The following is a 9966-nucleotide window of genomic DNA, read 5'->3' on the forward strand; positions in this document are numbered from 1 at the left end:
GGTGCAAACAATTTTCATGTTGTTTCTGTTATGAAAGGCAACATACATGAGACCAAAATCCAAATCTACGAGGAAGAAAATTTTAGAAAGTTAGTAAATAATTTCGATGTGCTTAAGAAAGAGTACTACACGTATGAGCTTAAAAGCAGTAAGGGCCTTATAGTAATTTTGAAAGGAGTTGAGCATAATGTAGATCCGTCCGAAATAAAGGGAGCACTTGAAGAAGCGGGATTCGAAATAAAGTCTGTATTTAATATAAAAAACCGGAACAAAGTTCCGCAACCAATGTTTCGTATAGAACTTGAGCCATCAGCAAAATTATTAAAAAAAAAGCGAAGTGCATCCTATTTACAACCTGCGTTATCTACTGCATCGTAAAATTTCAATAGAAGAACCACTAAAACGTAAGAGTCCCATACAATGTACAAACTGCCAGGAATTTGGCCACACTCGTAGCTACTGTACTTTACCAAGCGTGTGTGTGATATGTGGTGACTTACACTCCACATCTACGTGTAGCAAACCAAAACAAGATGCAAGTGTTAAAAAATGTAGCAATTGTGGAGAAAACCACACTGCTAATTATCGGGGCTGTCCTGTATTGTTATCGATAAAACAAAAAGAATTACTGCCAAATAGAAAACCTGTCCCACCTACAACAGTAACAAATCTAAATTCTTTTAGTCGCCAACCAATAGCACAACCACAATACCAATCATATGCCAACGTCCTGAAAACCAACCCAAATGTGGAAGCAAATAACATGAATAATTGCAGTATAGAATCTATGCTTCAAACACTCGTGCAAACTCTTAATCAATTTATGGTTGGAATGCAAAGCATGATACGGGATCTGATTAGAAATCAAACCATTTTAGTGCAAACCCTTTTAAATAAACCATAATGTACAGAATCAAAATTTGTCATTCGAACGCAAACGGTCTCACCAAGCACAAGCTCGACGTCTATAATTTTCTTTTATCAAATAACATTGACATTATGCTTATATCTGAAACTCATCTTACAGATAAAAATTATTTTAGAATTCCGTAATATCTTTTCTATGATACAAAACATCCTAGAAACATAGCTCGTGGTGGCACAGCGATATTAATAAAAAACGTCCAAAGCACAGTATACTAGAGGAGTTTAAAGAAGAATACCTTCAGTTCACTATTATTCAACTGCAAGAATTTTCCAGTACAATGGCTATCGCAGCTGTGTACTGCCCTCCTTCTCAAATTATAACCGAACAACAGTTCAAAGATTTTTTTGCCAAACTTGGGCCAAAGTTTATGGCTGCAGGGGACTTCAATGCCAAGCACCACTATTGGGGTTCTAGACTGGTCACACCTAGAGGGAGACAACTTTTTAGTTGTATACTAAGATCAAAACTTGATGTTGTATCTACAGGACAGCCAACATATAGGCAATCTGACCGCCAGAAGATGCCTGACCTGATTGACTTTGGTATTATAGAGGGTATTGATCGCAAGATTGTAACAGCGTCCTCATCCCTGGAATTGTCCTCCGACCATTCTCCGTCTATTATAACCATGGAAGGTAGTCCTTGCACCAGAACAGCGGGTAATCAGCTCCCCCATCCCAATCTCATAAACTGGCTTAAATATAAGAAATACATTAGCACTCATATAAAAACCAATGTTTCTTTAAAGAATGATATTGATATCGATATTGGAGCTATTAGGGCAGCAGTGGCCACAAATAATAAAAGTCGTGTTAACTCTCAGCGAAACATTGATGAGACTATAGAAGATTTAGTTAAAAAGAAACGAGAGCTGAGAAGGTCTTGGCAACAATTACGTTCTCCAAAATACCAGAAACTTTTGTACGAATACTAAGTTAAGTTGCGTTGCGCCCTTAAAAAAGAAAAGGAGATGCATCTTCATGATTTTCTTTCTAATCTTACTCCGACGGACCAAACAGATTACGCATTGTGGAAGGCCACAAAAAATATCGGACCATACAGTACGAATCACCAATTCGACTAGGAAATGGTAATTGGGCACGTACGGATTCTGAAAAAGGGTGTGTATTTGCTGAACATCTGCAATCTGTCTTCACTCCCAATCAGTCTTCTGCAACTACTTTTTTACCACTAGACATATTGCAACCACCAAAAAAGCCAATAAAGTTAAAAAAAAGAACATAGTCTCAGTTATTAATCAACTTAAACCTAAAAAAGCACCAGGTTACGACAAAATCCCCCCAAAAATGCTAAAAGAGCTTCCCAATATTGCCGTTCTTCATATCAGCCACATATTTAACGCCATCTCTCGTACTGCCTACTACATAAAAGCTTGGAAATTATCTCCAATCACTATGATTGGTAAACCTGGGAAAGACTTAAGCCAACATCCTCATATCGGCCAATTAGTCTATTGTCCATACTTTCAAATCTATTTGAAAAGTTGCTCTTGCAGAAAATAATGCCCTTTATTCAAGATAACAATATTATTCCTCAACACCAATTTGGATTTAGAGCAAAACATAGTACAACTGAGCAAGTTCATCGCATTGTGTCATTTATACAAAAGTCCTTTGAGAAAAAACAGTACTGCACTGCACTGTTCTTAGACGTAGCACAAGCATTCGATAAGGTATGGCACCGCGGATTAATTCGCAAAATTACTAGTTTACTGCCTACGAATGTACACCTCTTGCTGCAAAACTATATCACTAATAGAGAATTTGATGTAAAGCAAAAAGATTTTTTCTCTCGGCATTGTAGAATAGACGCTGGAGTTCCACAAGGCAGCGTTCTAGGCCCTATTTTATATGTATTATACACATCTGATATGCCAACGACGGACCAAACAATGGCATCAACATTTGCCGATGATACTGCAATACTTTGCACTCACACAGACCCAAAAGTAGCAACGTCTATATTACAAAGGCGTATACTTGAAACAGAAGTATGGCTTAAAAACTGGAGAATAAAGGTTAATGAAACCAAATGCGTGCATATTACTTTTACTCTAAGAAAAGAAACTAGTCCTGCAGTTATAATAAATGGTCAGAATATACCACAGCAAAACGAAATAAAATATCTTGGAATTCACTTAGATAGAAGACTCACATGGCGGAATCATATTGAAAAGAAAGTGTCGAATATCAAGCTTAACATGAAAAGCCTATATTGGATGCTTAATTCGAAATCAGCATTACCTCTAGAGTACAAAGTGCTACTATATAAAGCCATGCTAAAACCAATATGGACATATGGTATAGAAATGTGGGGAACGGCTACGCCCTCAAATATCGAGCTTCAATACTTCAGAGAGTGCAATCTAAAGCCTTGCGGATAATCACGGGAGCTCCATGGTATATAAAGAACGCTAACATTCACAGAGATATTTGCATACCTCGTGTAGCCGATGAAATAGTACGGCTGAGCAAAAAATACCTACAAAAGCTAGAAGACCATCCCAATAAACTAGCGCGAAATCTACTTTTACGCACACACACGATTGAAAAAAAGAGACATCTTCAAATCTGCACTATCTTAATTATCTCATCTCACACTTCGAACATTCGAAAAAAAACAAAAAACAACAACATTTTCACAATCGACATGAGGGACAACGGAAGCTTTAAGGGAGACTGGAAACTAGGCCTTTCCGGCTCCCAGCTACGAAGAATTTGAGACAGGAGACCCGTCCTTTCCAGCTCCCAACTAAGAAGAATTGGAGATTCACAACCGATTTAATCATATATGTAAATATATATTCATTTGAGCAAATAATTCGTTTCTTAGCACTGGCAAGGAAACATATTACTCTAGTATAAAAGATTTGTAAACTTATTGTTAGTTTCTTATACAAAAAAGATTCAATTAATAAAGAAAAATGGAGAAAAAAAAAATTAGATGTGTCAGCGAATGTTGTTGAACGTTGAAGTTTATGTATTACCTTGAACGTTGGCATGAAGTTATCGGTTATAATTTTTTCAGCACCAAAAGATGTCATTCGAAAACATGAATTATATGTGGAAATTTTTTCAAGAAAATGTTTGGAATCGGGTGATGTTCCCGATAATAATGTAGCTAATGTTTCGGGCGGATATTGTATGTCTGGTAAACGAAGTTTTCCTGCAGCGCAACACATGCCTGGTGCTTCAGTTTTGAATTTCAATGCTTGACAAAATCCGCAAATTTTATCCATACTTCCAATGACATCGTATTTGTGAGATGAATAATCAAGTTGTGGATTATATTGAAATCCTGCACCATTCAAATTTACAGAATTGATATTTATTGGCCGATTTTGAGAACGTGACCTAGTACGATCTCTTTGTTGACTTAATCTATCAGCATGATTTTCCTCACTTTTATTTTGTCTGTGATTTTGCACATTTCTATTGTGACGTGTATTACGTACGATGTTAGCATGACTTCTACCTCTTGGCATTTCTTTTACCGAATCAAAGTGGACTTCTTTATGTCACTCTGAGCTCTTGATTGCTACTTTTCTTGTTTTTAAACTGGAATTCAAATTAACATACTGTTAGCGCCATCTTTTAAAAATATAATTGAACTGTGAGCACGCGTTGAAATGAAAATTACACAGAACAGAAATGGGGAATGATCAGCAAAAATAATATATATTTTTGAAATTTTTCTTGAAAATATCTACGGAAAGTGTGAAAACAATCTCTTTTCTTAAATATCTTAAGTAAAAACTTCTAAAATATTAATTATTTTTGCCGATTTCTGTTGCGTGTATTTTTCACACCATTTACTTACTGTTTCACTTGTTATCAATCATTTGCAAAATGAATATATATTTTGTAAATTGTTCGTGAAAATATCGTTGGAAAATGTGAAAACAATCTCTTCTCTTAAATATTTCTGACGCACTTTTTTATCTCTTTGGTTGATGCCTGGAAACTGCTTCACTTGAACACTTTACCAAATAAACCACTTTCTTGTTAGTTTTAACACTTACTTTCACTTTGCACTATTACTGATAACCTTTGGTAATCTTCTAAGAAAACGGCGTTGCTTAAGTACTTTTTTAGCGACGACCTGTTCATCATTTAATTCATGCTCGGCCATTATTTTGTGACTTATTCTAATAACAATGTTTTATTTATTTTAGTGACTTACTCTAATGATTGTAAACTAACAACTTATTCTAAAGCCTTTTGATACACAAAATTTTTGGTTTTATTTTCATGCGGTGTATAAATATAAAGTAACGATGGTTTCCCTACTCGAGAACATCCTGCATACAGTTGCCCATGTCCAAAGCATGGATAAGATAGGTCAATTCCACTTAATTGAAGTTTGACCTTGAGACTTGCTGATTGTAATAGCAAAAGCAAGGCGAATGGGAAATTGAAGTCGCTTAAAATCAAAAGGCAAATCTGTTGAAATCATTGGAATGCGCGGAATCAAAACATCTTCACCTTTAAATTTGCCTTTCAAAATTGTTGCTTCAATTACATTGTTCATTGTCCGTTTCACTGCTAATCTTGTCCCATTGCATAGTTGCGGCTGATTAATATTTCGCAACATAATGATCATTGCGTCGACTTTCAATTGCAAAGGATGTGGTGGCAAGCCAGGCAAGCCAGGCCTACATCGTCGGGATTAGTGATTGAATCAATTGATTTATAGGTGACAACTTCACCTGGAATTTGAGTAAAAATACTGGCATTGATTTCATTGACATCGACATTTTTGGCAGCTAATATAGCTCTCTCACTTAGCCAATCTTGATGATGATGATAGTTTTGTGCAATATTTGGGAATACATTTTGCACTAATTGTACTCTTGATTCTGTACGGTACAAAAATTAGTTGGAAGTGTGATCATGCCTGTATTCTTATCAATTGGCTTTCGTCCATTTCCAATTTGCAAGCTGTTGGATCATTCTGTAACTGCACACGAACATTAGTAGTTAATGTGAGTTTTTGAACATATCTTCACAGATTAGAAGATTTAAGACACGCTCTCAATTCATCAGCTGCTGTTGATTTGGGAATAACAGACAAAGTTTGTCGAAAATGACCGGCCAATAGAATTAGTGCACCACCAATTATGTTTGTGTTATTTCGAAAATCTTTCAGTGTTCTATTTAAGGCTTTCAGTGATTTTTTATGAGCCATCGTACATTCATCCCATACAATAATTTTATATGTTTGTAAAACCTTTCCCATTCCAGAATTTTTAGAAATGTTGCAAGTTGGTTCTTCATTTACTTGCATATTTAATGGTAACTTTAATGCAGAATGTGCAGTGCGACCGCCGTCCAATAAAGTGGCCGCTATTCCAGATGATGCCAAAGCCAATGCAATATTATTCTGTGATCGAATGGTGGCCAAAATTAACGACAACAAAAACGTTTTTCCAGTCCCACCTGATGCATCTAGGAAGAATATTCCTCCTCTTTCATTTGCAACATTGTCTATAATTGTGTCATATGCCTGCCTTTGTTCTGTGTTTAATTTTGGTAGGTTTGTTGTTACAAATGTGTTCAGATCATTTCGATCATATTCTTTTTCACGTTTAAATTCTGCATTGTATGCATCATGTATCGGACGATTTGGTGCGATCATACCTAACTCACTCAGAGTTTTATTTGCAATCATCAGGCAAAAGTCTTCGATTTTAATTAATGCCTTATTATATAATTCATCTGTATAATTCAAATTTGGATTTGCAGTAATGCGACGTACTTGATGTAGGATATCTTCTGTCATGTATTCTTGGTAAGTACTCCACAATTCTTTTGGGTTTGCTGGGAGACATGTAGCAATAATGATGGCAAATAGTGTACTTATTTGGTGTGGAGAACTTGTTGCACATGCATCCATAAGAGTTGCATCCCACTGATTATCATTTTCAAGCAAATTCAATTCTTTGCATGCTTGCTGATAAGTACAACAAAGATGACCATTAACTCGTTTCAAACTTTCGAATGATCTTGGGCCGGGAATATCAACTAAGAGTAAACGTAAATAGAAACATTCCACTTTACTGATGCACAGTGTAAAGTCGTCCGATTGCATCACCCAAATGAACACCTGGATATCCATCTACAGGTATTCCTCGTTGCCTTCGTACCCAGGACCTTGATGATGCATTCCAAGTATAATATTTAGGAACATTTGAATAAAGCAATGTTCTTGCAAATGAATCTGTTTCACATAAGTTGAAAAATGCAGATAGTGTTGTTGCTGGTGGTCGTTCGGCCATTTGTTGAGTAGTATTTTCAGTGAAATAAACACTTTGTTCATTTTCAAAATGGACTGACAAATGAATAACAGCTGGATGGCGATCATGAATCGGAAATGATAATATTCTGCAAACTGCTTCGTTGCTACTAATGTATCTTCCCATTTGGTAATTAGTAATTTCATCATTTCGATTTACAACTCCTAATACTGCCATATCACTTCCTTTATTGATATACAGGGTGGCTGATGAATTTTGCTACATTAAGAAACTCAAATAACTTTTTTTTTGGTGTATGGAATTCATTTATTTTTTTTTCAAGTTGAAGGTCAATAAATTTTATTAAATGTAGCTTAACTAGTTTTAAAAATAATTGAATTTAAATGCCCCCCATGCTCGTTGACACAAGTGCGGCATCTTAGTAAAAAGTTGTTCATTGCTGCTTTGAGAGTTGCGACAGGAATATCCGCAATTGTTGCCCGAATGGATTGTTTTAGTTCATCCAAATTTATTGGCTTTGTTTTATAAACTTCTTGTTTACATAAACCCCACAAGAAAAAGTCAGGTGCAGTAAGATCAGGCGACCTGGGGGGCCAACGAAATTCGGAGTTTCTTGAAATCAGTTTATTGGGAAATTTTCGTCGCAACTCTGTCATAACAGTCTGGGCTATGTGAGACGTTGCCCCATCTTGTTGAAACCACACAGAGTTGAAAGGAATTCTCTTTCGGCGTAGTTTTGGATAGAAAAATTCTTTCAGCATTTTCAAATAACGGTCTCCAGTAACCGTAACGGTGTGACCATTTTCTTCAAAAAAATAAGGCCCGGCAATACAGCGTGAAGAAACCGCACACCACACTGTCACGAGAAGAGGATGCAATTCCGTCTCGTGGAGTATCTGTGGGTTAGAAGTACTCCATATTGGACAATTTTGTTTGTTCACATTGCCGTTTAAATCGAAATGGGCCTCATCAGACATGAAAAGGCAGTTTAACATGTTTTGGTCTTCTTCCACCATTTGCAGGATCTTCTGGCAAAATTCCAAGCGAATCGGCAAGTCTGCTGCATTCAGTTTGTTAACCATTTGAATTTTGTAGGGAAATAAGTCTAAATCTTTGTGCATTATTGTTTGCAAAGACTGTCGGCTGACACCAAGTTGAGCAGATAAGCTTCTTGTTGAAACCCTTGGATTGCTTTGTATAGCTGCAGCTACAGCAGCGATCGTTTCCTCCGTCCGAACTGGTGGGTTTCGATGATAAGGCCTTCTTGCGACTGTTCCTTGCTCAGCAAAATTATTCACCAGTCTCATTATGGTCCATCTGATCGGGGGATCGCCGCCAAACATCCGCCTGTACTCTCTCTGTACCAAAACTACGGACTCCAGTGCGTGATAGCGGCGGACTATCCAAATTCTTGTTTGCGTGTCCCAGTTATCCATTTTAATAAATTTTAAAGATCAATCTGCAAATTAAAACAAAAATGGAACAGATAACTTAAAAAGAAAAAAAGTTATTCAATTTTTTTTTGGTAGCGGCTTTCATCAGCCACCCTGTATTTGCATATGTATTTGATGGATTTTACGGATTTATGATTATTCATTTTCACCCTGACTGTTTTTCCATTATCTTCTGGTGATCTTCTACGGTACAATGGATATCCATCATTTCCAGTCATTGTTTCAGCAATTAGTAGTTGGGGTAGTTTTTTGAACATTTACCATCAACCATATATGGAGAATTTTGATTTAACGTACCACAGGGTCCATGAATCATGTTTTTGGTTACAGTAGTATGTAATTCTGGATCTTCATTTATATCTGGAATTTTAGCACATATAATATGATCAATTTTATGTGTGGTTAGTTTTTGTTTTAACCAAATCAAAATATGCGCATGAGGCAAGCCTCTTTTTTGCCATTCCACAGAATACATGAAACATTGTACATCTCCGTAAACTTTATGTTTTACAATGAAATCCATTAGAGACTGTAGCTTTCGTCTAAGCACTCTTGCAGTAATGTCATGCCTACCATTAGCTGATTGCCCAGTATATAAATGATTCTTAATATCATCGCATTTCGGATTGCATGTGAAAGTTATGAATAAGTCGGGTCGACCATAATTTCTGACATAACACATTGCATATTGGGAGTATTCATGCATATGCCTTGGACTGCCTGTATACGATGAAGGTAATATTACCATTTGACCAATGTTATTAACGTTGGTATCGTTGTTAATTGCATCTCGTAAATGTATGTATTCGTCACAGCGTAATTTTCTTTGGTTGAATCTAATGTAATTCAATAGTTCTGTTTCTATTTTCGCATACATGTCAACAATATACTGATGAAATAATTTACGGCATTTTAAAATGTGATTCTCTTGATTTTCTTTTATCATGATTCTGTATGAATAATAATTCATTGCGCTTACAGTTTTATTTGTTTCTTGACCATTTGCTGGATTTATTTGTTTTATATCAATCGAATAACCATCTTCACCACGACGGAACATAATAGGATATTGTAATGCATCATATTTTCGATGCGTTTCATTATCAAGTTGCAGTGTATCATTTCTTCTTTGCAAAACAATATTTCTTGGTTGAAACTCATCTCCAGATACAACAATTGCAACCTCGTTGCTTGGAGTTGGTTGATTGTATCTTCCACGATGTTCGCCGGCAGGCGTTTTATTTGCATCAATTTTAATTTTATGATAAACAGATGACAATCTTTCGATTGTTGTTTTAAAACTTTGC

The sequence above is a fragment of the Anastrepha ludens genome, chromosome X (assembly GCF_028408465.1).
Source record: "Anastrepha ludens isolate Willacy chromosome X, idAnaLude1.1, whole genome shotgun sequence".
Classification (NCBI taxonomy): domain Eukaryota; kingdom Metazoa; phylum Arthropoda; class Insecta; order Diptera; family Tephritidae; genus Anastrepha; species Anastrepha ludens.